The sequence below is a fragment of the Raphanus sativus genome, chromosome 8 (assembly GCF_000801105.2).
Source record: "Raphanus sativus cultivar WK10039 chromosome 8, ASM80110v3, whole genome shotgun sequence".
In the NCBI taxonomy this organism is placed as follows: domain Eukaryota; kingdom Viridiplantae; phylum Streptophyta; class Magnoliopsida; order Brassicales; family Brassicaceae; genus Raphanus; species Raphanus sativus.
Window position 1 is genome coordinate 22,080,711 of NC_079518.1, and position 11,350 is coordinate 22,092,060.

Consider the following 11,350-nt stretch of genomic DNA (forward strand, 5'->3'; position numbering starts at 1 on the left):
TGTAGCAAGATCTTAGCTCTTAGTATCATTTGATTTATATGGCTTTGTTTATGGTTAAGTTAGGTGGACTTCCACCACTGTTGTCAACGGCAAGGTCAGCATAGTTGGCTAAACTTCCGTTAAGTTTTTCCATTAAGAAAGCGCTAGACAGTGATTCAACACCTAGTTCTTAAAACAATTAATTAATCGTCTAGATTATGAGTTAATTTCTGTAAACTTTAAGCATTTACTAATTATAACAATGTACTAAATATATTTAATATAATAAGTTAAATATAACGATTTACAAATAGTTGTATCCATATTATTTATTTTAATAAAATTTTATTATTTTCATATTCTAATAATAAATATTTATATTTATTATTGTCATATCATTATATTACAATTATTTGACAAAAGGTGGCTGAAAAATGAAGAACTAAAGCAAGTAATTTTTGAGGAACTATGTATTTTTCCTGCACCATGTGCAGTAAGAAATTTTTTAAATCTAACTTATATTTAAAAATAAATTTGATTAAATATTATAAATTTAACTATTTTTTACTAATATTTAATATATATTTGATATATATTAAATCAATTTGTATAAAACGAATAAAATTATATAAAATTGTATAATTATAAAAATTAGCCTAACCAGTATTTATAAAATTTGTTGATATATAAGAAACTAATAATCTTAAGATTAGATATTTAAATTTTTAAAAAATTATAGAAAATTTTGAAAGTTTTAGTAATACAAATTGTATAATTATAAAAATAATAATAAGTAGAATTTGAAATGTTATATATGTTTTTTAAATCTAATCTATTTTTTTTAAAAATAAATTTTATTAAATTTTATTAAATATTATAGATTTTACTATTTTCTTACTAATATTTAATATATATTTGATGTATATTAAATAAATTTGTATAAAACTAATAAAATAATATAAAATTTTATAATTATAAATTTTTTTCCCTAAACAATATTTATAAAATTTGTTGATATATAAGAAACTAATAATCTTACGATTAGATATTTTTTTTTTTTAAATTGTAGATTTTTTTGAAAGTTTTAGTAATACAAAATTGTATAATTATAAAAAATTACTAATATTTCGAAATTTGAAATTTTATATGAATATATTTATTTTATAGGTGATGTATGAGCTATTACCATATTTTAAAAAAGTTTACCAAAAAGAAATATCAATATTAAATGTAATATATGAATTATTACCATATTCTAATAAGTTTGCCAAAAATATAAATCAACATTAAATGAACTTATCCATGTCATATTTTTCCGGAAGCCATGTCATCAATTTTAGTAGCAATGTCATATTTGTTTTGTGAAACTGATTGTAAAGAAGACATGTGGCAAAATCACTTCGCAAATATAGACTATTGGATGGAAATCTCCAAATCTCCCTCGAGATGTAAATATTATGGTGTATATTGCGAGCAAGAGTGCATGTATTCAAATGATTATGCTATAACTGAAGAAATAGCTGAGACATTGAAAGAGCTATCTGATGTGCTTAAGGCAGAAGAAATGTTGTGGAAGTAGAAAAGCAGGATGTTCTCGATACGAGAAGGCGACATAAATACAAAATTTTTTCATGCGTTGACAAAGAAAAGGAGAGCGAAAAATAAGATTACCTAGCTTTTAGATGCAAATGGGAATGTTGTGGAGGATGAAGAAAGACTAGTAGCCATTGCTACTAGTTATTTTAGGCAAATCTTTGAATCTTCTAACCCAGAGAATATAGAAGAAGCGTTTTCGGAGGTATCAACAACTATTACTGGATCAATTAATGATGATCTTACAGGTCCAGTTACTAAATGGAAAGTGAAATTAGCTCTTTTCGCTATGCATCTGAAGAAGGCTACTGGCTTAGATGGGATGACAGCTCTATTCTATCAGAAATTTTGGAATATTGTAAAAGATGATTTAACTCTTATGATTAATCAATTCATTTTACATGGAGAGATGGCGAATGGTTTTGCCACAAACATATGCCTTATCCCAAAGACGACTAGGCCTAACGAGATGACTCAATTTCGACCCATCAGTTTGTGTATCAGTTTGTGTAACATCAGCTATAAGATAATCTCTAAGGTCTTATGCCAGGATTAAAGAAAGTTTTACATGATAGAATTTCAAATGCTGGAAGACAGATTACATACAATATTATGATTGCACAAGAGATGTTCCATGCTCTGAGAACTAAACCAAGCGGCAGAAACAAAATGATGGCCATTAAGATAGACATGAACAAAGCATACGATAAAATGGAGTGGTCATTTATTGAAGCAGTTATGCGCAAGATGAGATTCTCTGAAATCTGGATCACCGGGATAATGAGGTGCATTACATCGGTTAAATACAAGGTACTCATGAATGGGCAACCAAGGGGAAATATAGTCCCGGAAAGAGGTTTCCGTCAAGGAGATCCTTTGTCTCCTTTCATCTTTATTCGATGCACGGAATCGCTCGTTAGCCTTTTTAATCATGGAGAGAACCAAGGGAAGATAACGGAGATGCGTGTTACACGCGCTTGTCCCTCGGTAACCTTCTCTTTGCTGATGATTGTCTTTTCTTCTATAAGGCGGAGCCCCGTGAATGTGAAGAAGTGATGAAAGTGGTCAGGAAATATGGGAAAACATCAGGATAGTGTATCCATTTTGACAAGTCCTCCTTACTCTTTGGTAAGAGGATCGGTGTAAATCTTAACAAATACATGATACACTTGAGATACATAATGAGGAAGGCATGGAAACATATCTTGGAATCCCAGAAGACATTAGCAGATCCAAGTGTAAGCTTTTTGCGTTTCTTAAAGAAAAACTAATGCATAGAGTGAATGGATGGATAAGAAGGTGGCTATCAAAAGAATGGAAAGATGTGCTAATCAAATCTATACTGTTAGCCCTCCCGACATATGTTATGTCTATCTTTTTGCTCCCGCTGGAGATTTGTGAAAACCTCATAAGTGCCATTGCAAAATTTTGGTGGAGCTCAAATCCACCAAAGAGAGGGATTCATTAGACTAAATGGGATAAGATGTGCCTACCAAGAGAAGGGGACGAGATTGGTTTCCAAACGACTTTGGAGATTATTCCAGTTCCCTAACTCGTTGGTAGCTCGAATATTGAGAGGAAGGTATTATAGAATGAGTTCGCCATTGTGAATGCATTATGTGAGTAGTCCATCTTATGTCTGGTCCAGTACTTCATCGGGTCGAAAACTACTATTATTGGGGATTAGACAAAAAAATCATTCTGGCTATGAGGTTAGGGTTTGGGAGGACCCTTGGATCCCTACTACACCAGCTAGGCCGGCTAGATCAATTGCCCTTGTACTGCATCCAAATCTGAGAGTTTGTGATCTCATTAATGGTGAAACAAAGGAGTGGGATGTTGGCTACTAAAGAACTATGTTATTCCAGATGATATACCCCTCATTAGAAGTTTGGTCGTAAGTTCAACCCACCGCAAAGACTCCTTTTGCTGGAATTACACAAAAAGATCAATACATAGTTAAGTCGGGATATTGGGTAGCTTGTAATTTGATGAGGAATGATAAAGAGATAGCGATCGTAGAGCCCAGTATAACCAAACTCCAAACCTTTGTTTGGAAAGTAAAAGCACCTAAGAAGATATGTGGCAACTGATAACAAGACAAGTCGCTGTTGCAAGAAATCTAATACGCCGGAACATGAGATGAGATAATTACTGTCCAAGTTGTGGGGAGCCAGAAGAAACCGCTACTCATGCCATATTTGAATGTCCTCCAGCTTTGCAAGTATGATCCCTAGTATCAACACCGTCTGCTCCTGACATTTTTCCATTACCTAGTATTTATGCCAATATGGATTATCTTTTCTGGAGGAAGAATGACATTTCTGAACCAGAGCTTGATAAAAGACCCTTATCCTTGGATAATCTGGTATATCTGAAAGGCTCAAAAAGATAAAATTTTTAGGAGAATAAACAGAGATCCTCTGGAACTAGTCAGGTATGCTGAAAGCGAATGTCAGGCTTTGTTTAATGCGAATGAGATGGTATCAGACACCACACATGAGCTCCACAATGAGGAATCCCAAGCCATATGCTTGGATGACATATGCATGGTCGATGGATCATGGAGTTCCATGGCACAATTTAGTGGTTGCGGATGGGTTTGGAAAGATAGCATGGGGAAAATACAACTTGTGGGAATGCGAAACTTAAGTAGGCGAGAGTCTGCCCTATATTCAGAAGTGGAGGCACTGCGGTGGGCAATAGAGAGCATGCTTCTACATTCCTCGTGATTGCAAGGATCTAATAGCAATGATAAGGGAGCCTCAAGCTTGGCCAAGTTTTGCAACTAAGTTGGAGGCAATAAAAACACTACAGTTATGCTTTCTGGAATTCAAGATCTCTCACATCCCAAGAGCACAAAATAGAATATCTGATTCACTAGCCAAGTCTGCTAGATCATTTTATAGGAAGTTTTGTTATATTGATTGTTCTATTCTGGTCTGATTACTCAGACCATCTCAAGTTCTTTAATTAATAGAATAGATGTTCGATGTAAAAAAAATATTACAATTATTTAAACGATTTATAAGGTAATTGCCATAGTTTTAGAGAGCCTATTTGTTGTGTTTTTTTTTTGGCAAGAGCCTATTTGTTGTCTAAGTGGCCGTTTAAAACGATTTTAACAAAATCAAACTTTTCAGATGCATTTTCCGATACACAAAAACACAACTAAATTGGGAATATATATAACTCGGTTTGGTTCAACTAAGTCAAAGTTAAACTTTTTGATTTACATATATATCTAATTTAATGTAAAAACTTATATAGAATTTATTTAAGTACATACCAATTAACTTATTATGTCAACAATACCACAATTGATTATTATGTCATTCTAGCACTTTAAAATCGAATCATAGAGAACTAAAGACTTATAAATTATAATAACAAGAATACACAAGCATCAATAATCTAAGGAAATAAGAAGAATGTATCTGATCTAAACTATGCAAAATGAAAAAAAATCAATAAAAGTCAACACAAGATCATGCCGACGAGAGTTAAAGAAAGACATGTTCTTGGATCAAGGTTATTGATTATAATGATCAAATACTATCTCGTAATGCTTAAACAATCAACAATTGCTAATCATTATGTCTAAGATCACTAATTTAAGTCTCTCGTTGGAACTACACTAGGTGCTAGTCGGACGCCAATTCCGAACCTAACAAATTACCAAAAAATCAAGGATTAATCGGGGTATATACAGCTCACTATTAAATAGTCTTCTGAAATATAGTAAGACTTCGGAAACATTCAAGCGCGACATCTGTAGCAACGTATTATGCAATCTTTCAATATCTATCTTATTAAAGTAGAAGTACTTTAAGCTTTTGTTTGGTAATAGGGATAGGAGTCTTTAAAAAAATTAAATTTTGTTTGGTAACAAAGATAGTAGAGAATTTTGTATTTTCCTTATTTAAATGATAGATTTAAGTATTTAATATTTTTTTCCTAATTTAAATAATAAATTCTTTAGTAGAATGAATCTTAACCAAAATAAATTTTCTATAGATTTTTTGTTAACATTAAATATTTTTCAATATATTTATTATTGCTAAAAAACCCATTATAGAAAATTAAATACTTAAATCTATCTTAGCATTATTAATAAAAAATAAAATAATTTATAATAAATAAAATATATAAACATATTTGAAATTAAATAAATTTATTAAAAAAAAATCTTACGCCATTGTTATTTATTTCTATAGATTCACCCCGTGGCCGTATAAAATTTGCTTTCACTTCAATTTTTTCTTTGTTCTAATGATAAATATATATATATATAATATATATAATATGTATTAGATAATTGTTAGTATAGCATTTTAAAATATTTTTTTTTTTATTTATTACTTTAAATAATTATATTATGTGATTTTAATCGTCTATTATATCACAGTGTATCATATAAAAATCTAATATTTAATAACTAAGTGGACTTATATTATAAAAGTGTATACTAACAATTTATAAATAAAATATTTATATTTTATTATATGATATATAAATTGATTTTGATGTGTGATTTTTATTTTATTATTTTATTAATAAATATTGAAAAATATTTAATGTTAACAAAAAAATCTATAAGGAGAATTATTTTGGTTAAGATTCATTCTATTAAAGAAATCTATAAGGAAATTTATTTTGGTAAATTAATATGTATTACATAATTTTTAGCATAACATTTTAAAACAAAATTTTATTTATTACTTTAAATAATTATATTATGTGATTTTAATCGTCTATTATAACAGTGTATCATATAAAAATCTAATATTTATAACTAATTGGACTTATATTATAAAAGTGTTATACTAACAATTTAAAAATAAAATATTTAATTATGCTAACAATTTATAAATAAAATATTTATAAATAAAATAATGCTAAGATTTTGGAATTGGAAAAAATTATGACCCATCTCTATATTATTTTAATTAGGAATTAAAATTTATATCAAAATATTTTTTTTTAACTTTTAATTTTTATTATAACTACAAATGTTAATTTTCAATCTAAATTAATGTTTAAATATTACAAATATATCATTTATAAATAAAAAACTAAAAACATAAAATAAATATTCGCCCGGTTGGGCGGGTCAAGATCTAGTTTTCTTATTACGTTTATTGCAGAAAAAGTACTCAAAACCTCCTTTTGGATCAATCCAACAGAAACACACAAAAAACTCTGATTAAGTTCTGATCATGATAATAAATCCCATTGCAGATTGAGCTTCTGATCAGAAATCAAATTCGTATAATAGCCGCAAAACATGAGTTTTTCGGGACAGCTTTCCTAAATTCAAATTTGAAAATGTCTTACGAGACAACTTCCGTAAAACCAAACTTGATAACATTTTACGGAACAGCTTTGTAGAATTGAATTCGGCAACATTTTACGAAATAAGTCAAACAATTAAACTGACAAAATTTTACGAAATCCTTCGTAATATTTAACTCGACAACATTTAAGAAACAATTTCATAGAGTTAAACTCAAAAGAAATTTACGAAATAGCTTTCATATACTCGGCAACATTTTATGGAATAACTTTCGTAAAATTAAACTCGACAACACTTTACGAAACAACTTTCCTAAAACTAAACTCGCCTACATTTTACAAAACAACTTTTGTAAAATTAAACTTGACAGCATTTTACGAAATAAAATTTAAAAGTTAAAACGAAACATCTTTCATAAAATTTAACAAGAAAATATTTACAAAAATAATTCGTAAAATTAAACTTGATAGTATTTTATGATACAACTTTCGCAGAAGAAATTTGACAAAATTTACAAATGACTCTCGTAAATAAAACTCAAAAAATTATTTGACGACCTTTAAAAATCAAACAACGATCAACGAAAACTGAAGGGCTAGAACAGGACCAGTTCTCCCACAGTTTATGTTTTTTTTGCTCTTCGCCCTTCACTTTTCCTCAAGTTGTCGACTGCTTCTCATCATTTCGTGTCAATGCTTTGGTAAAAGTTCCATTTATTTAAAATATGTAATCATGTTTTAAGAAATTCAGCTATGTTGAGGTCGAAACCTGCTACTCATACACATTTGATAGAGTTTTCAACGATATACGAAGTGCAGTTGATCATTTTCACAAGACCAACGATACAAAGAAACAAGAACATAAACTTAGAACGGAGAATTGGGATCCTCCCTTGCGGTTATGTTCTCGTCAGAGTTTGTTAGCGACCAAATCATACAAGAATTAGAATCAAGCTTTGCGAATTTCTGCAACATTGAGTCGAAAATGGGTATAGTTTTTCATAGTTCAGTTAACTATGATCATAGTGAATCATAATAGGGAAAATTGTGCATAGAGAAAAAAAACAAGGGTGTTGTCACTTTGGTATAAATTTTTTTTTATCCATTTTTTCCCTTTTTACCCTTTGTATTTCTGAAAACTAATGAAATAAATAATTTTGTGAATAAAAAATATTAAAAAATATAAAAAATTAATAAAATACCCATATACACAAGTTGGTATTTTTTATTTTTTCAAAAAGTTGATAAATAAAAATTTGAAAAATACATTCTACTAAAGTAGAATGTGTCTTCTACGAAAAATGATATAGTAGAAAACGATTTCTAAAATAAAAATGTTCATCTACTTCTTTTAGAACGCACATTCTATTATTTACTAAATCTCTAAATAAGAGGAATGTGCATTCTATTACTCGTAAAGCTATCTACTCTTCGTCCGGATGCATCTTCTACTTTTATTAAGTATTCTAAATTTTGGGGAATGTGTTTTCTACAATGTACACTTCCGTCTACTAAGACCATCTCCAATGTATTTTGCTATTTTCACCTCTAAAATAGAGGAACTCTATAATAGAGGTGGGATATGCTCCAATGTATTTCTCTAAAATAGCAATCTCTATTTTATAGAGTAAAAAATAGAGGAATGCTATTTCTTCCTCTATAAATAGAAGAAAAAATAGATATCCCCTATATATTAAAGGAGAAGCATTTTTAAGGCTTTCCTTAAACGATTTTTGTGAGAATGCATGAGAAGGTTCGGATCCACGTGTCACTCTGTGAGCGATTTGAAAAAAAACACAACATTTAATGCTTAACTTTCTTTCCTTTTTTGCTTAAATAACAAAGGAACATAACGAATTTTTTTTTCATAGCTTTGACGTCAAACGACAAGAAACAACCACAATAACAACATATAGTTTCAATCCCCATCTCAACAAAAGGATATAGATCGTACTAAACTCACCACCACGAACCAGAAACACTTAGAAGCATTTTCGGTGAGATTTCTCTGTTTCTATTTCATGTCTCTTTGTCTCTCTGAAACACTACTTGAACGTTTTCTCTGCGTACGTAAACGTACGTATCTTGCTTTAATTTTAGTTGTCAAGGTAACTAAGCGAGGAGGAAGAGACGGTGTAAAGAGAAGGAGGCGCGAGGATGTAAAGGAACAACCATTGTTCATAGCGAACATAACCCAAAGCGAGACGTGTTCTTCTGAGTTCCCTTATGCATTGCCATACCATCTTGCATTAGAGAATGGAGAGGAGAGGAAGCTTGATTCAACGTTAGCATACGCTATGCAAGCATTGAAGGTTGCAGCAGAGTCTGGTCTTCAAGTATGGTTGCTTCTGGCTCGGGTTTTATCGTGGATGCAGCGCTTAACGAGATAGGGAAGTGGGAACAAGGGAAGCTGTTACGTCTGAATGCAAAGGTTCGTGTAGCCAAAGGAGAAGTTAAGGATGCTATTGAGACTTACGCACAACTTCTTGCACTCCTTCGGGTTCAAATCATGAAGCTTTAGTTCTGTAAAGAAAAATCCAAAGGGATGTGATGTAGAGGGTTTAGAAGTCTTGAGCTTGGGACGTGGAATGATTTTGCTCATATATATATAAACCTCTCGCAATGGGATGACGCAGAGACATGAGCAAGATCATGACAATCGTGTTGATGAGTTATATATATAAACCTCGCGCAATTGCCTCTGTTTCTTCTCCGCATCGTCTCAGTTTCTTCTCAGTTTCTTCTCAGTATCTTCTCTGTTTTTTCACGTAAATATATAGTTTTGCGGTCAGTTGATGAGTTGCGAGGTTGGTTGGTCGAGGTCTCTCTTAGGTTTTGTTAATGATCAACTATATAAAATGAAGAGATAATGACTTCATACAATCTGTTTTTGTTATCAATTCATGCACGTTCCTTTGCCTTTTTAATTCATGCAAGAACGGTTTTGTTAATTGATGAGTTTGGTCTGTTAGAATAACATAATCTTCAAACACATTTTTATTTAATAACATGGACATTATCGTGACCGTCTATGTTGGAATAACATAACCTTCAGATGGTATATCAGAACGATATAAAGGAACTCCATGGTATACAGATGAAGAAGAAGAAGAAGATCGAGAACAATTGTTTACGTTATGAACTTTGTATATATCTAACCCTTTTATTAATCTTCGACCTTGGTATTTTTGGTATTTTTAGCGTTTTGTGTGGGATTTATTTGAGGACCTTTTTATTAATTAAAATTAACAATTTTTTTAAGTAGAGATAACAATATTTATTTTCTTGCTTAACAAGTTTCAAATATCTACGAAAAGAAGAAAATTTCATAAAAAAATAACTAATATAAGCTCGCTCTTCTTGATCGGAAGATGGCTACCGCTACGGAGATAGCGAAGAGGATACATGTTAAAGCGAAGATGAGGCATATCACCGGGACGTCGTTGTTGTTGTTGTCTCTCTTTGAGAGGAGTAACAGATGAAATCTTGATTCGGGTGGATTGTGTTGAACCCGCAGACTCTGTTCTTGACCCGACAGTCTCTGCATTTAGCGAAGTACGGGTCTCGAGACATTGTAGCATTTGTTTTCACAAACAATAACAGTTTGACACAAGCGATAACACATTCTATACAAACTATAAGAGTTCTTACTACAGTCTCCCATTGTCAAGTATGCTTTACGAGTCATTCTCATGTAGTACACGTAAATTTTAAAGCGAATGAAATACTACAATTTTATTACACATGAATTTTAATAATATGGTTAAGATTTTTAAACCGATATCAATGAATTCTACCCATCCCGAATTAGACCGGCTAGCATTAACGTTTGGACAATATTTATATTTTATGAGTGATTAGCAAGGTAAATTGATGATACTAAATGTCATATATTTCACATTTTTGTTATGGAAATTTATATATCTAAGAGTGATTGGCAAGGTAAAAATATTTTTCATTTAATACGATATTACACCAAGATACCACATTTATTGAATTAGGTTTAGTAAACCTATATAAGACTCACTGCTCCACATAATTTTATTTATTCACTACACCCGAAACCTTACAAGTTTATCTCATTCTCCTATAATGGTTGCGGTAACTTATGTGTCTGATTTGAAACTATTCAAGTCAATGTGGAAGATTATGGTTAAGATCCTTTATTTGTGGAAGCAATATTCTGCTGGTAGTGGTCTAACTATTGAAATGGTTTTTATCGACTTCAATGTAGGCATCTTTACTCTTCACCTGAATACATTTTATAAATTTCGTTTTCTTTATTTAAACATGTCTAAGTTTCGAGTTTTTTTTTATTTCGTAGGTTGTGAAGATGTTTTACGCAGACCAAATTGAAAAATAAATGTTAAAACATAATGCTTGATTGCTAAAATTCATTGGCCTTATGTTTAATACATTGTAAGAATTAAACTCAGCAGGTTCAATGTGTAGATATATTAATGTTATTGTTTATGTATATATT